Source organism: Pinus tabuliformis, chromosome 2_2 (assembly GCF_031772625.1).
Source record: "Pinus tabuliformis cultivar Carrire ecotype Pingquan chromosome 2_2, CPIR1, whole genome shotgun sequence".
Taxonomy (NCBI): Eukaryota; Viridiplantae; Streptophyta; class Pinopsida; order Pinales; family Pinaceae; genus Pinus; species Pinus tabuliformis.
In genome coordinates, this window is record NC_142300.1 from 739,063,516 (window position 1) to 739,081,550 (window position 18,035).

Here is an 18,035-nt window from a genome sequence, read left to right on the forward strand (position 1 = left end):
CCTCAGAGAGAAGTGAGTCTAATTCCTCCAATTTAAAAATTACATTTAATGATGCCCTCATGATCTTCAAGTTTGTGACACAAGTGCAAAGAGCCAATTCCTATTTCTTGTTCTTTCTTCATATCCCTGGGTGCTCTAGCTGTAGAATAGCGTGGACTCCTCTCGAGAGGTTCTGCAGATTTGTTTTGGTCTTTGCTCCATAAGAACATTACTGCCCAAAGAACCAATTGATGTACTGGATTGTTGCTTCCTTCTCTCTAAATTATTTATAGTGCTTGTGAGGCCTTCTAAGACTTTTGTCGTCCATTTACAGATTTTTAAACTCCTCCTTAAGGTGTTTTAACAAATAATTTGCAGGGAAGTATTTTGTCGAACACATTACATGAAGACGTTCCGGCCCATAAGGTGTATGCAATCAATTACCATGGGGACAGTTGGATATTAAACAAGGAGTACTATCACACAAATTTAATTTACAACGATCAGGAAAACTTCGTCATATACTTATGTAACAAGGACAATCTTCCAAGCATTACAAAAATGATGCAACTTCGCAGGAATTTCACAGAATTTTCTATTTATATAATTAATTGTGGGAACCTCATAATTTTACCGCAGAATTCCAGATAGCAAATCACACTTTGCTACATCAATTTGACAACTTGCTATGAATTTACTGTGTCCTTTGCCAATGAGTTGGAAAGATAGTGAGAGCATATTCCCAAGAGATGGAAGAAAACTGGATCATATAGATGTGAATTTCTTTCCTGCACTTGTTGGTTCTCTTCCATAACAATTGGTTTTTTTTCGATTAGTTAAGGATTTAGATCGTTAGTTTTGAGATTTTTGTGATTCATATTGTAGATAAATGTCTTTCGGATTAGTCATATTTGGTTGAGTTTCAAACCAACTAATATGGTTCATACTCGAGACAAACCACATTAATTGGTTCGAAACCTCGACCAAATCTTAATAATGTGATTAATCCGAAAGACATTTATCTACAAAAATTTAGATTGTTAAAACTAATTTTTTTAAATATTCTTGTGATGAAAAACAAAATCAGCACAGAGATACGATGTATGTTCTAGCACTGACTGTCCACAACAAATATTGTCTACTGCATTGACTGTAACCTTAATTCCTTTAGACGATTTAAAACCTGTGATGCTCCAACCTTCTTTCCATCAACAAAACACTACTGCTGAATTACCCGATTTACGTGCAAACTCAAGCGCAGGCTTAGCATTTGTGATCCCAAACGCAGAGCAATTCATATCTTTCATGGGTTTAGCATGGCACCTGCAGATTTTTGTCGTATCTCCTGTGACCAAGCCACCGATCCAGTTATTCCACTGCGACCCCTACACCATGAATCACAGTCCTTTCATTACGCAAGTGGACACAGAATCTGACCCTTCGACCCGATTTCATGAAACTTCTCAGTCTGCGACCACAATAATGTCTAGCTCGGCCCACGGACAACTTGGTCTCCAGAAACTTTGAGGGGGTATCCCAGCTACTATGATTCTGCCCCGCAATGAAAATTATGCGGACTAGTCAAACCCTGGCTTTGACTGCATAACCCGAAATTAATAAAAAAAAAGTACATTAAGATCCCTCGAAGTCAGGGGATAAGCCCTGAATATCAAATTCTTTGGCGTGTTTCTTCTCTACGCACTTTGATCATGTTCAGGCCATTTTTGTCTCGTGGCTCTGTGCGGTGCAAGTGCAGCCTAGAAATTATTAATTTGGCCCCCAGATTGAGCCACGAACCCGACCTTTGAAACCCACGACATTGGCCCCTGCGGATGCAATAACTCGATTGATCTTCTACTGTAATAACTCGGTTATATCACTGTTTGTCACAGGTTCGACCTCTCCGCAATTGATAAATTTGTCTCTGGCGAGAAAACCAACTCTCGTACCATTGTAAAATTTCTAGGAAAACTAACTCTGATATTACTGTATTATTCTTTTATATTATTTAATTAAAATTTTCAGGAATTTTTTTAGCAAAATTTCTTAAAAAAAAATCACACAATTTCATAAAAAAAAAATACCACCACAAATGAATTTGCAGATATAAACCCACAAATGTTACAGCTCAAAATTACACACAAGACATGTAGCGAAATTCATCCTTACTATAATAATTGGAATATGATATTTACATGCCAAATCTGAATCAAAATCCTATTAAAAACACCAGCAAGATATCAAAATCCTATTAAAAACACCAGCAAGATATTTGAATGGCTGACAATCGCTGAGGTGATAGCCTCCAAAATAATTGTTGCAATACTAATTATGGCCCAAAACCGGTAACTGGAACCAATACACAGAATTTTAAATGAATTCACTCAGGGATTTGTAGAGATGGGTTTCAATCCAATTCCAATAAGGTACCCAAAGGTTTTCATCGTTAGCATAATGAACCTGTGAGGACAATTTCCCCAATCTTTCACAAATGACAAATGATTAATTATGGATCCCCAAAAGGATTGATTCCCTGTTTTAAAGAATTGATGGATTTTTCTTCAACTTTCTAGAAACACTTTTATTTTATTATTTTATTTTCATTCTAAAAACTTCTCCCTTCTATTTTATTTAATTTTATTTAGATCACTTTTAATCCCAAAAAATGATGAATCTGCCTTAACAAATTCTCCAGTCACTAAAAGTCATTCTTCATCATCCCATTTTGTAGACCTCGTCATCCCAGTTCTAACGAGCTATTATAGTAAGGTGTTTCTTCAAATAACATCTTTAGCATATTTAATTAAAATATGCTTGATAATAACCCTATTTTACAAGAATCCTCAAAATGCAACAAAACCAAGAACTGTGCAGAACTGATCCTCGTGATGAAATATAGCAAGCAAATCTTGTCAAACCCCATAAAACTCTTCCAAAATCCTCTAGGTCCACCATTGACTCATGTGACCTGGACACAAACCCTGGAAATCCACCCTAACCGCATCATAAGGGAAACAAACAATGGGGATATTACACAATTATAGATGTTACTTATGTTTACAATAATGTCTATATTATTTGTATCATACTTGGAGTTTTTTTTAATATAGTGACTAAGTGATTAATTAAGTCACATGTTTGATTAAAAGTCAAACGTTGGCAAAGGGTCAAAATTGTCATATTACCCATGAGATGCTCTTACCAATGTTTAAAAAGTGTAAATGGTAATGTTGTTAATATCATATGAAAATTTAACAAGCAACTCCATAATGTTGTTAAAAGTCAGTGTTAGAACCATGTTAAAATTAAAACCCTATCCTAACCTTCAATCTAATGTGTTGAAATATGTAACTAGGTTTGGTCTTCATAATGACATGTGTAATCATGATTTTATGTAATTAATGTAAAGAATAAAAATAAAATTATTTTTGTTATGCTTGAGACATGGGTTTCATGCTCAAGGAATTTTATTTTTATAGATCAAGCTCTCATTGTGAGCTCTTAGGATTGGTCATTAAGTCATAAAGTCAATTGAGTCTTTGTCATGTATGAGAGACCCTTCTTGGGCATGTTACATATTTATTTGAGTCATTGTAAGAGTCAAAAGACCCTCCAAGACCAAGTCCAAGTGCTACAAGCAAGTCGGCCTTCAAATAAAGTAATAAGCCTACACCAAGATGACATGTCGGGACAAGCCAACTTACAAGCATGGGAAAAACCTATAAAAGGGAGCACTCAGCCTCATTCAAGGACACATTCATTCAAGCACAAGAAGTTCAATCTAGACAAAAAGAAGAACATTGATAACCAACAAAGGAAGGAGGAGGAAGAGCGAAGTTTTCTGATATGTTTTTGGGCCACTTTCTATTCACACGTGCGAGGAGATTAGGGTTTGTATCTCTGCAATAAGTCTGAATTACAGTCATCACAAGAGGGTTGAAACAAGGCAAGGAAGAGACCTATATTGAAGGTCGAATTCATAAGGAAGCTAGCCCTAAGTCAAGCGAAGGAAAAGGCATGGTGAAGTAGCCCTAATTCAGTCACACGTGGGAGAATTGCAATCTCCTATAGGAGGCCGAAAATTACAGAGAGAGAGATCGAGAACCTCAAACTTGAATTGCAAAATCGAGGGTGAGGAAAGAAGGACAAGTTGCATAATCTTCAAGAAGAAATTGACTTTGACTTGGTCTTGGTGTGGTTGTTGGTCAAGGGTCCAGGGCTTGGAATTCACCAATTGAAAATTCTATAAGAAGAAGAATTCGGTGGATTTTCCTCTCAAGCATGGAGAGGTTTTGGCCCTCGCTAATAGCCTACATCTTGTGTCCTTTGTTTCAATGTTTTTTATGGTCTGGTAGCTATTTGATGAAGAAAAACCACATAATAGTAATCAAGTCAAGAATAATGTAATTAAGAAAAAGTAAAAAGTTTTCACAAGCATTTATCATTGCTAGAGAAATCATCTCATCTCTTTACCCTATATTTCTCAATTATGACTTTCAATGGCCTTCACTTCATTATGAAGCTATCAAATTGTGTCACAACATAAAGTGATCTAATGTCACCGTAATAAATTTTTTTGAATAGACTTTGTTTCTCCATAAAGGTTTCTACACTATAGATCTCAATGTTCTATGTCCTTGTGTGGCTTGGTTGTTTTGATGGTCTCTTGCGGTTGGTAAAGATCCTTTTGCATGGCACCAGAGCTTGAGTATGACATGGCATATAGGCTCTTCAGCGTATCATGTACACAAGTTATTGATCTATTTGCTCTATTTTTCCAACATTAAGGATAGGACACGTAAATTTTTAATTGGATTTTAAGTTGTTTTTAACACAATAATAGATCAATCGATGCTTGCTTCTCCGATGAGACATACACTATTGGTTTATCTCGTTATCACACATTGAAAACTATCAACAACCTATCTCCAATCTCTATAACTTTATTATCTATTTGCATAAATTATTAAGCCCCATACTCAAACCTTGACAACAATGACCTTCATGAAGGTTCACACCCAATGCATGTATATCATCTTGTAGAACTAGAGATCACACATGTTTTCGTGTCTTAAGAACTACACGACATCGACTTAAACCAATAACATAATCAAAAGGTAGTTGTCTATAAAAAAGAATAAAAAAAAGAATTTTTGCACACCAAATAAGCTTGTACCATTATTAAGGATACCCCTAGAATACTATAAAGTTCTCTTAACCATAATTCAACCCTTAAATACCCTTTTTAGCTATGAAATACCATTGTAATTTTCATTTGTAGTTTATACCATGTACACATTTACATATCACACCTATAATTGGATGAAGATTAGGTGGAAAAATACAAGATATCAGTGATTTCATGTCCGATTAATTGTTGCACATTGAAGAGATGCCATGTGACATATAATGTTAGTATTTTTATTTCCGAGGAGCTATTCTCTCATGGTATTATACTCTAATCAAGTTTTTACCATTTTCCCCGTGTCTTAGTTCTCATCTTGCTTCTTCTCCAACTAGTATCAAAAGTGTATATATATATAGATATATAGATATATCGTGCCAATTGAAATAAAAATGCTGAAAGCTTCCCTACATAACAATATTACTAATCCTCGATACTTTTGGTCTCCAAATTAATACATTTATAAAACTTAGATATTTAATGAAAAGAGCCCTCTCACGAAATGATTTATGAAATATTATTCTTCAATGCTCATGTATCCCTTCTCATTTGTGAAGTTTTAGGTATTAGCAGGACTCAACAATGTCCTAAAACTTCAACCAATGCAACTCTACCTACCAACTACAAATCCATTCACCTTGACACAAGCATAATATCCCCCAATCCTCAAGCAACTACTTAATAAGTTAATTACATGATTAATTCTGCCAGCATAACATAAGAGATGCCTAAATGCTTCAGATATTAGAAGACTCGTTGTATTTGTGTTATCAAAAGTAGGTAGAAATAAATGAGTGAACCTAAAAATACTTATTTCTTGATTGTCTGAAAAATGAATGTGTTCACCTCCCCAGACACAATGTTTAAATTCAACATTGAATTAACTAGTCAAATCCCTATTGCAAAACATGTATGAAACTAAGGGTATTTTCAGTAGGGGAGGTGCACACCATAAGACCAAAAGGTTTGACCATATTTAGCCCGCTTTAGTTGGTCCCTAAAATTTCCAAAGCATAAAATGACAGGAAGGTCGGTAACAACTAAAACCATTTATCTATAATTGTACATTTTGATTGGCGCCTAAAATTTCCGCATCATTTACATCCATATGATGTGGTATAAATATGTCTTGCAAATTGCATTTGTTCACTCTTGGAATATCAACCCTACTTAAAAGAAGCTAAAACCTAAAATTTCACCAAAATATGGGCTTTGTGCAGAGGGCACTATTGTAAAAGAAAGGGGATATAAGGAAGTCAGGGTGTCTAACTTCCACATATGTAACTATGTTGTAGAAACCTAACTTTTGTGTTGCTACAACCGCATTTTCTAGTGCACTAGATGCTCGAACACTAACTTAATCTGCGTGGTTCAAACAAAGCGTCGGATTCTATGACCATCTCCAAACAAAGTTGTAAGAAATAGAGAGATAAGGATCTGGGGAGAAGGAGAAATAGAGAGATAAGGATATGTGGAGAATGACTGTGCAAAGAAATATGGGATCTTTGAGAGGTGGGCATAGGAGATTTTTTTTCATCACACCGTGAGGTTCGGTACTAGTCTTGGGATGTTAGACCCTTTCCATTTTGGTATGTTTGTGAAAGGTTTAGGTTTTTTTTTTCTTTTTTTCGTCGTTGTATAATATCAGGCAAGTGGTGATTGTACATAATGAATGAATGAAATTTTAACATCCACGAGATTAGCTAAAGTCTATGGGACCAGTAGCTTCTCTTTTTTTGCCTTATGCAATTCAATCCTATTATTATTCAAATTAATGATGACTTGACCCAACCTTCTAACAGTCCCCTCACTGAAAAGACAATGAATGCCAAGGGACAGATGTTAACATACTGTTGTAACTGTCTCTGATGTTTCTAAAAGCATCACATTCCAAAATGAAATGTTTTTCCGATTCCACTGCCCCAGACGTGCAAAAAGTACACACCTGCTCTTCCCAAGCTTCTTTAGGTCTTTTCCACCGACTTGTTTCACACCGTAATTGATGCAAGTTAGTTCTTAATTGAGCAATAAGAATTCTCTCCATGGAATGCTAGCTCCAATGTACTCTTTTTGTTGGAGATCACATGTGGGGTTGAATTCTTGAACATAGTACTTCTTCTTTCTACCCAACTCTTTTTCTCATATATGCTTACGAAACTTCTCCATAACATAACTCTTCAAATCCTTGCTATTTGTGGGACATGCATTGATGTAAATATTCTATTTTTGCATCCATTTGTTGTTTTGTCTCATCCATGATTTCTTTCTTTCACTCATTCTTTCATTGAAGATAACTTTAGGTCATCTAACTTCTCCTATTTGCTCAGTTCTCTGAAGATACCTTATGAGACACACCATAGCAATTGCTTCGATGGGAGTTGCTCCTGTTTCACTCAACATTATCTCATTAGAAGTTGCAATTTTTATTTTAAACTTGCTCATGATCAAGCGTTTTTGGATTTTCTCAATTTTCTTCCATTTTGAGACAGGGATGCTGCTAGCCCACAATTCACACCCATATAATATCACTGGACAAACTAGGAGCCCAAAAAGCACTTTAATTGTTTTCCAATCCCATAACTCTGCCTCTCTACATTTGTTTTGAAGAGCATATAATGCTTTCCACCCTCCTAAAATTCTCTTCTTTCTGCAGTGCTCCCAATTAAGCTTGTTGTTGAAATCAATCCCGAGGTACTTGTATTCATTTACTTCTTCAAGAATGTTGCCTTCAAAGAAGAACGTATGTTGGCTCTGCTTCTTTTTATTTGAGAAAATCATTATTTTGGTCTTGCTGGTATTGACTTGCATCCCCACTGCTTTACAAAAATGCTCAAGGGAATATAGGTGCATCTGCAATCCCTAGGTCGATTTAGCAATCAATACAAGGTCATCAGCATATAAAATAAGTTTTATCACAAATTCCCCCAACCGAACACCATCCCCGCCTTGCAGATTTAGCCACTCTTCCAATTTATCAATATATAAACCAAAAATGGTAGGGGATAAAGGGCAGTGTTGCTTGACTCTGATGTCACTTCTAAGACTTGGATCCCCACTGCTTTACAAAAATGCTCAAGGGAATATAGGTGCATCTGCAATCCCTAGGTCGATTTAGCAATCAATACAAGGTCATCAGCATATAAAATAAGTTTTATCACAAATTCCCCCAACCGAACACCATCCCCGCCTTGCAGATTTAGCCACTCTTCCAATTTATCAATATATAAACCAAAAATGGTAGGGGATAAAGGGCAGCCTTGCTTGACTCTGATGTCACTTCTAAGGCTTTCTGAAATGCCTATTGAGGTTCTAATTTTGACTTTTACCTCTTCATAAAGCCTATGGACAACAACTCTATAATGCAAAGGAATTTCAAGTTCTTCCATTCTACTCCACAACTTATCTCTAGGGACTGTGTCAAATGCCTTGTCAACAAAGTAGCATAATACTTCTTCTTTGCCCTCCCAAACCTTTTCAATAATGTGTCTCAATGATACCATGATCTACTGTAGAATTCTTCGGCCTAAAACCTGCTTGCCCTTTTGCCCTCTTTTCTTTGACATCCGCCCACTTACTGATTCTATTTTCCACCATGCTGCTAAAGAGCTTTGCCAACAAAGGATTGATCATAATCGTTCTATAGTTGGAAGGATTATTAATGTCTCCATTTTTAAAAAGGGGTATTGCTAGACTAATTGTCCAATCTCTTGGGAATCCTTGTCGAATAACGTTGTTGAATATTTCCATGATATGCGGTGCAAGAATGTTCATTCCCCACTTTAGATATTCTGCTTGAAGTTCAACCAAGTCCTTTGCCTTTCCTATTTTCAACTTCTTAATTCCTATCTCTACTTCCTGTAATGTGAAAAGCTTTGTGGTTGTGTTGATCCTGGGAGGAGGATCTTCCTTTGATTCTTTTTCATAGAGTTGTCCTACATAGTCACACCATTGATTAGTTGTAATATTATTTTCAAATTGCTTCTTCCTTGGTTGAAGCTCCTACCAAAAAAGCTTTGGGTGACTCTTGCCTAGATATATTAACTCTTCTCGCCTTGTTTGCATGAACACATCTTTTTTCTTTTTTAAAATATATTTATATAACTTTACATTCACCTTCTCCTCACCTGCCTTTTTCAAGGTTTTCCTTGCCATTTTGCATTCCTCATCAAACCAAACATTTATAGGAAAATAATTTGATTTAGATTTCCTATTTTTTGCTCTTTTGCACTTCTCAAGTGCACTCTGAATTATATTTGTTAACTCATGACTATTGAGGCTTTGGCAACCACTCTTCCCTTTTTGAATTGATCTCTCCAACATTGTTTTGAAAATAGTGCAATTTTCTTGTGTTAGAAGAATTTTGCCCCTTGATATCAATTGCTGAGAACATTGGGTTTTCCTCCTATGCTGACTTTCTTCTAACCAAGATAGCTTTATATAAATTGGGTTATGGTCTGATTTGAAGTCCCACATATGCTCTCCAATCTTAACTTCATCTATCCTATCTATCAAGCTTTGTGAACAAATAACGTAGTCAACAACACTTGCCCCATTCTATGTGTTGCAAGTGAGCTTCCCAGACCTTTTCAATTTATCTAGACCATTGCAGATAATTAAGTTGAAAGCACCACACAACATGAGCAACTCCTCTCCAAAATTATTGCTAACTTTGTCATCTTCTGAACACCTCAACCAATGGGGATTATCCTCTTCAATGAGCCAGATAGGATTATGATCCTCTTTGTAACAAAAAATACTAGCTTGTTGATTTGTTGTTCTAGCATTGAAATTTCCCACTAAAATAACTTCTCCCTATTGAAAATATACAACAATATCTTGTTTTAAAGCTGCATATGGGTCCTTGCAATCTAGCCCTTTATTTTTGTAGGTTTTTGAGACTTGAGGTGCAAAATAACATGTTGCAATTCTTATGTGGTTCCCATTCTCTGTTATTTTGAACCATAAATATTGTTTATTTGTATCTTTTTCATAAACTGTATGTGACGACCTTCTTTTTCTTTCACTAAAACCAGTATTTCTCCATACCCTTTGCCATTTTCTGTTGCGTCTTTCCAAACTGCTAATTTCAAATAGCCATCAGACATAGGAGTTTTACAATCATCATGTTCATGAATTTCTATGAGACAAATTATGTCTCTACCTTCTACCTTCTACAATAAGCCCCATCCCAATTCCCTTCCTCCAAAGAAGAAGCCCCATCCCAGTTCCCCTCCTCCAAAGACCTGGTTGACCGAACTGTCTGGTGGATATGGTTATGTGGGCAATCCACCTCTTATATCTTATCATTATTGACACATATAAGGCTCCAAAAAGGTCGCAAATAGACTGTGTGGTTGGGGTCTATTTTGTCACCATCTTCTTATGTGGTTTTGGGGTGCTCTCTATTTCTGGTTTTTGAAGTGGCGACCAACAACATGGGTGGCACATATGTTTGAGCACTAAAATTTAACTGGCTTGTCTTTCTCTGATGTCAATTCTTGGTCATGTGAACAAGCTCCCTAAAAATGTGAAGGGAGATTTAGAGGTTTCATACAGAAGGAAGGTGCGTGTGAATTTTCTGGTCTTTACCAGACATTGCAAAGATATTCGTTGACGTTGTTGTCACCGCTCGTGGAGGTGTCCTAAATAATGGTGCTATTGGTGTTGCTAGTTCTTCTTTTTCGTCTTGAGATTTTTTTTAATTTTTTGAAGGGGATTATGTGGTGACTGTGGATCTTTCTGCTATCTTCTGGGGGCGACCAAAAGCTTTCGGTATTTTTCTAGTGATTTTCAACTTGGGTGTGTTTTGGCCATCTTTGAATTTTGGTTTTTACTTCCTGCCTCTGGACTTCAGATGGCGGTTTCTTGCCCATATGCCACTATCCTCACTACTGATAACATTTGATTACTTGTTGGATTTGCACATCTAGTTTTTGGATCTCGATGCGTTTTTTATCGCTTTAGTACATTGTGGGTTTTTTCCCTTATTGGATGGCGGCACATGACTCAAGTTTATGCTCTCGAGAGGTTTATACCTCAAGGTTGTTCGCAACAGTACCTTATGCTTCGTAGTACCTGTGGTTTGTTGGTGGTTTACAATAACACCAATCCCTCGGTGCCATCGCCATTTCCAGATCGAGTAGATAGCCTTTTTGGTTCAGTATTTATGCTCCCTGGATTCGGGCCAGATTCAGAATTTATCCCTGCACTATCGGCCTTCGTGTTTTTCTGACTTGGGCAGTTGTGGTCTGTGCCCTTGGGGAGGATGAATTGGTCGAGCACTGACATTGTTGACCCCAAGGCCCTTATAAATGCCACGTTGGCTACTGAGGGGGAATATGCCAACTCACACCCGACTAGCTGTCTCTTGGGCCCCTCACACAAGCATGTTGGACATTTGTCTAGAGATGGGCCCTCTGGCTCCCATGCATTATATGACAAGGATACTGAACAGAAATTCAAGACGTCTCGAGACAAGCCTTTTCGTAAAATATTTGGAGAGCCATAAAGACATCCCCTGAGACAAAACTTCTCTGTTTCGGTCACGACATTCTATGGGATCGTGTGGTTAGTTTGCAGAAGCGTTCTTTGGTGGGTCACTGAGCGTTTGTGGAATTATCTGAAAGTAATATGTAGGAATAGGTAAAATTATAGTGGATTCCCATTCTCGACTATCAATCCTAAGGTCAACATGCTGCTAAATAGATGGTTCAATATACATTTCCTCCATCAGGACGATGCAGAGTGCATTCTCAGATCCCCTTGGGTACGTGGACATAGGTTTTTATAGCTTCATAAGTGGTACGTTCACTTCAATCCATTATCAGATACTTCTTGTAACAATCCCATTTGGGTTAAGCTCCCCAATCTTCCGCTTGAATTCTAGACATAAAAGGCCATCGAGGAGATTGATAACGCCATCAATCATTTCATTTATTTGGATCCTAGAAGTATGGGCGCTACGGACAAGAGGATTTCCTAGTTGTTGGTTGAGGTTGACTTCTAGGTTGTCCTTTCTAAAAAAACATTGATGTGTTAATTTTAGGTATGTTCTATGCTTAGAGCAATTTATTTCAATTTTCAAAGTTAACTCAATATCTTTTTTGGATTAGCAATCACATCAGCGTTAAAGTAAACCGAAGATAGTAAACTGCAGATAGAACATAAACATAAATCGCAGAAGACAAACCAAGACAAGAGGACACAAGATGTGGCATTCAATAGTTCAGTAGAGAGAGAGAGATAGTACGTTTACAACAGAAGTCAACACTTTGACTTATCTATATAAGAGCATAGATCATCTCTAAGAAAATGATACATGAGATTAGTTGAAGACATGCTTCTTCAATTGATTCTCCAAAGTGACTCCTTCACCTTTCGTTGTGCTGCATTTCGTCATCATGCTTCACCTCACTGCGTTGCACCCATTATCACTATGTTGCATCTCATCACGCTTCATTAATCATGACTGTACCCATCACTGTACTGCATTATGTGCCATTGCTGCACCATGTTGCCATATTGACCTATGTGCTGGCTGCACCTTGCTTGCTTGTTGTCCTTAGCATACTCGATGTTGCATTCTAGTTGTCCCTTGCATGCTAGCTATAACAATACATGCTTGCAACACTAAGTATCATGTTGTTGTCCCAATATTAGTTTGTTGTCCCTTGCATACTTGATGTAACATTGCATCCTTGGTGTACTTGCTGCTAAGTACCATACATATGTCCCAATGTTAGTTCGTTGTCCCTTGCATGCTATTCTCCTTCGGAGACAGATGTTCCGGCTGAAACCCCGGATAAACACTCCAACAACACTTCAGCGCCAATCTGCCCCACGGAAAACCCTAGCGTCAGCCTCTAGGGACTGTGTCAGCGTTTTCTTCCCTCTGCGTCAGTTTTCCCAGTAGTTCCAGCAATTCCCGACAGTTCTGGCTATTCCCGGCAGTTCCAGCTTCTGCCCTTTGCATCAGCTTTCTCGGTTGTTCCAGCTTCTGCCCTCTGCGTCAGCTTTCTCGGTTGTTCCGGCAGTTCCCGGTAGTTCCAGCTATTCTCGGCAGTTCCGGCAGTGACATAAGACAAAAAGATGGTTAGCAGATGCCTAGAGAGCAGTGGTTTCTGCAAGGAGTCTATTTCTTCAATCATTTTGTGAATTGGGAGGCACTATAAGTGGGAAGCTTATTAGAAGAAAGAACATGCCAATTACCCACAGATTGGATTTGTATGCATGTGTCGAAGGAGCTACCAGCTAATAATATACAACTTTCTAGGCATTAAGGGTCAGGACTGGAGGAGGACCGAGACGTAGAGGTAATAAATATAATGTGGAGAACTACTCAAACCCTTCAAAATGTACCTGTTCTGTAAGTGATTTTGATCCTTTTTGTTTTTGTATAGTTGCAATTTGTGCAGCCTAACTGAGGCAGGTCATCATAGTTTTTACCTATGTTATTTATGTTACTGAATTTTAGTTTCATGGGTACAAGTTGAATATAAGATAAAATCTCAAAGGATCATGTCTATTTCCAATTCTTCCAACAAAGGATAATGAAAGAAACGTAATGAAATTTGTTCTTTATTACTTCAGAATTATCAAGCACTTGAAATCACCTTGAATGGTAAATTGAGATGGTTATACATGATTATATCTGCGAGTAGATTTCTTGTTTATCCTATCGCTATAGAGAACAAATTGTTGCAAGCTGAATGTTTGGTAAAAAATGGACCGTGTATAGGAATAACACAGTAATCACTATGCATTCCTTGGAAATATCTCAGGACTACTAATATCTTACAAAATCAAGAATTCCTATAAAAAATGAAAAAACAAATTAAATGAAAGAATGCACAGAATTTTGTTGCAGGAAATCTTTCCTCTTTTTAACTAGAAATGCCAGCTGACACCCAGTTTGGCATGTTAGTCCCATCATCAACAACATGACTATCCTTGCACCTATAGAGTGTTCCTCATTTGAAGTCGGATAAGTTTGAAGTTACCAAAACATAAAATCAGAATTTATGTTTCAGTTAAGAGGTGTTCCCATGGTCGGGTTCATGATTCTATATGCAAGGTCACAAGTGAAACGCTTTCTGCCAGAATTCTACAATTTATGACTATGCTGCTTGAAGCTTTTCCTGTACATGGACGACATGCATTTATGCTTGTAGGTAGACCAAGGTTTCCCAAATAAAGGTGGACAACTTGAAAAGATTTAAAGCTCACATGAAGTTTTAAAACCAGATGAACCTTCAATTGTCAAGAGCAAGCAAAGATTTCTGCAAATATCTAGGTTGTTTGAAATTTGAACCTTCAACTGCTTAGTCTTTTAGGGAAGGAAAGGCAAGTATCTCCATTTAGGCGGATTCCTTCCTCCTTATTTTACATGAATAAGGTTGTCTGCATAGACTTGAAGGCTAAGTCACATGACACGAGGACATGAGACACGGAGGACACGTAAATACGAGTATTCAACACGAGACGCAACGACCCCAGAAACAAGACACGAGGGACACGTTATATATATATATATATATATATATATATATTGAAATATAGTGCTTGATCCATATAGATATGAATCATGATGATATCTATTTAGTATTTAGTATACAATATTTACTATTTAGTAGTTTACTAGTTAGTTTATTAATTTACTATATCAATGATGTTCACAGTTCAATGTTCATTGTTCATGTTATAATTTTTGTTATTAACTTCAAACAAGATTGATCATGTTCAAACTTCACATAAGGTAGTTTATGAACTATAAATTTATATGTGTTCAAACTTCATTGTTGACCAAAGCGTTAATCGAGCTTTCCCTCCCTTTAGACCTCAAAGGTGTAGTGAGCAATGAGCACATGATGGGGAGCTGGGATTTTTATTTCAACACACGATCTATACGTGGTCACTCGTGTATAATTAAGTTAAGTTCTGTAAGCTATAACACAACTTACAAGAAATTTAAGTGCTCCAAACTCTCAGCAAAGCATGCGAACGCTCGTCTCCTACATCTCCAGGTCTAGGTCGATGTGAAGTTGTGAGCATTGTGCTCGAATCTGAAGGAATTCCTCACACTGCACAACAAATTGGATTCCAACGACGAGCAAACTCAACTTCGGTGGTGAACAATGACAAAAAAACCCCAAAAATAAATCATGTTGCAAGTTTTAAATGTCACTTTTCATGGGACACGTGTCCTAAGAACCAAAAACGTTAGGGCACGTTTTCGACACGTCCAAAACAAGTGTCTCGATTGGAGAACATGAAGAAAATCGTTTTCTACACGTTTTAGGGCTGTTTTCGTGTCCAACACGTGAAATACGGGACACGAGACCCTGAGGGACGTGTCCTGTGACTTAGCTTGAAGGAGATATCAATCTCCATTCTCTTTTGTCTGCTTCTGATGTTAGTTGAGCAGTTTGTGTAGAGAAAGTTGAACATAAAGCCTCGCTAGTGTTCTGCTCATGTCTAACTAACACCCATGTCTGATTTGGAAACAATGTCATTAGAAACATCCTTAAAACTTGAGTCTTCAGATGGCCCCAATGTATTTCTTTCCTAGGTTGATCAATCAGACCTTTACTTAAGTCCACGTGCTCCAGACCTAGTAACACATAGCCAACTTCTTGGTATTTCAATGTCATCACCTCCTTTAATGGGAATGTGCCATGAGCCTCTCTTAGACTCCTACGTTACAATTATAAGGACATATTAGGATCACCTTTGCAGTGAACATAAATGAAAACACTGACAGTAAAGACGGGAATTATTTGCAGAACTGAAGTTGCACCCTTTTGAAGTGCAAATACCAAAACAAGATTACATACTTGAATAACAATCGAATAGGGAGGTGGCATGTGACACTGTGGATCAGATTCATTGAAAGTAAAGTGGACCTGCCACTCAAAACAATCAAACATACAAGATTCATTAAGTCATTATTTCAAACAAAAAAGTAAGAGTATACCCCTATAAGAAGTTGGATGACCTTCTACATGCATAATATAATCAAAATTTGGAAAATAACTTCTACATTTTGTTGAGGAATGTAGCTCAAGAAGGGGAACTTCTTCACAGGTTTCAGTGTGAATGTGCCGAAAGTGGTTCAAAACATTTCATTTGTCACCACCCTTGGAAATCACTATTCTCTCTCATAATTTCACTTGAAAAATAAAAAATAAAGCGAAATTTTGATGTTTTGAAGTTCACTTTTAGGAATCTAATGAAATGTTCTATAAGTTCTAGAACACTAGTGACTTAGATTAGGATTTAACCTTAGCCATACATTTTAAGATTGAGATAGGTGGCAACTAGGAGTAAGGGGTCTACATATTTCTCTCAAAGGATAAATAGGACAAGAGAGGAAGAGGTTGGTCTCATATGAGAAGAAAGCAAAATTGCCGGAAAGAAGAAGGTTGCAGTAGGGGCAAAAGAAGCAGATTGCTAAAGAGACCGACAGGATACTAGCAAACTGTGCAAGCCATACCTTTGTTGTAGCCATTTTCTCCTAAGTTACCAGGATTGGGATATGGATATGAATCTGGATCCGCTAGTTTTTGAAAATCTAGGATCTGGATACGGCAAGTACAAAAAAATAAAATATAATAAATTTTAAAATATACTTTAAAGTTCAAAAATCAATTACTCCTTGAAACTATCAAACACTTTTAGAACTGAAACCATTAGATATATTATAAATATGAAGAATGAAACACTGAAATGATGCATCCTCCCTCATACAAACTTACAAAGTAACAAAAAAGATAATATCATAAATGATAATAGTAAATACATTTACATATCCTCAAATGGATCTACATTATCTTTTGCATATTGCAACTCTACATCATGAATAGATGATAGAGGTCCTGGAATGTAGGAAGTTGCATCAATGGGTTGGACTAATGGTGGAACAATATCCTCATGTAAGTTGAGGTGAGTCATGGCATTCGGTGTTAGGTTCAAGTCAGAGATCTCAGGCTCCACATCCCACATCTTTCTCGGACCTTTTTTGTATTCTAATTCAACATGTGATAGAAGATGGAGGTTGGAATGAATATACACAAGATCCTCAGCCTTTGCCGCTCCCAGCTTGTTTTGCTTCACTGAATGGATGAAGCCATATGTACTCCAATTTCTCTCAACTGATGAGGAACTAGCAACCTGTGATAACAACCTAGTGGCTAGAGTGGAGAGATAAATGTTATCCCCACCATGGAAGCCCCACCAAGTAATAGGATCAAGATGCCCTCAATCATCTATAGCTACTGGATCCGAAAAGCTACCAGTATATTGTACAAACCCTCCAAATTCTTGGCGTACTTTCATTGCAACTCCCATATCTCTATAAATTTTCCTCACATTTGTCTTGTATCTTTGTACCACTTCAGAATCATTGTTTGGCGCTGTTCTACCAGGTAAATTTTTTTTTGGAATGATAATATTTAGGGTGCAATGCATTGGCCAAAAGGTGTAATGGTGTAGTCATTTTGTTCCACCTTTCTGTAACTATGTCCTTCAATAAATAATAGAATGTTTCATAAGGGTCATTTTCACTTGCCCTGATAATTTCCTAGTGTTCCACCAAGACTCTGGGATGGGGAGACGCGAGTGCAGGGAGACGCACAAGGGGGACGTGTGCGAGTACCCTCAAATTTTAGGGAAATTTAGGGGGGACAGGGGGACGTCAGGGTATATAATTTTTAATATATATATATATATATATTTCAAATTCATATTCAATAGTGAAAGCGTAAATACAATGATACATACATAATTGAATTAAGTAATGAAATACATTGATCCATACTCATCATCCTTACTAATACATAAATGATTCATCCGTAGATCACGAGATTTAATAATG

The 18,035-nt window shown here is 37.1% G+C and overlaps 1 pseudogene across 2 annotated transcripts in view; it reads right to left on the reverse strand.

Annotated features, from left to right (window-relative positions):
* The window catches only part of LOC149194770 (octanoyltransferase LIP2, mitochondrial pseudogene), a 107,911-nt pseudogene extending 105,967 nt beyond the window's left edge, over positions 1 to 1,944 (reverse strand). Inside the window, exon 1 of one of the 2 annotated variants that reach the window (XR_016254566.1) lies at positions 1,303 to 1,944. The product of XR_016254566.1 is annotated as an octanoyltransferase LIP2, mitochondrial pseudogene, transcript variant X2 (transcript). Of the gene's footprint in view, positions 1 to 1,213 lie in introns of both variants that reach the window. The other variant, XR_016254565.1, reaches the window with a different exon arrangement.
* Positions 1,945 to 18,035: the final 16,091 nt, after the last annotated feature.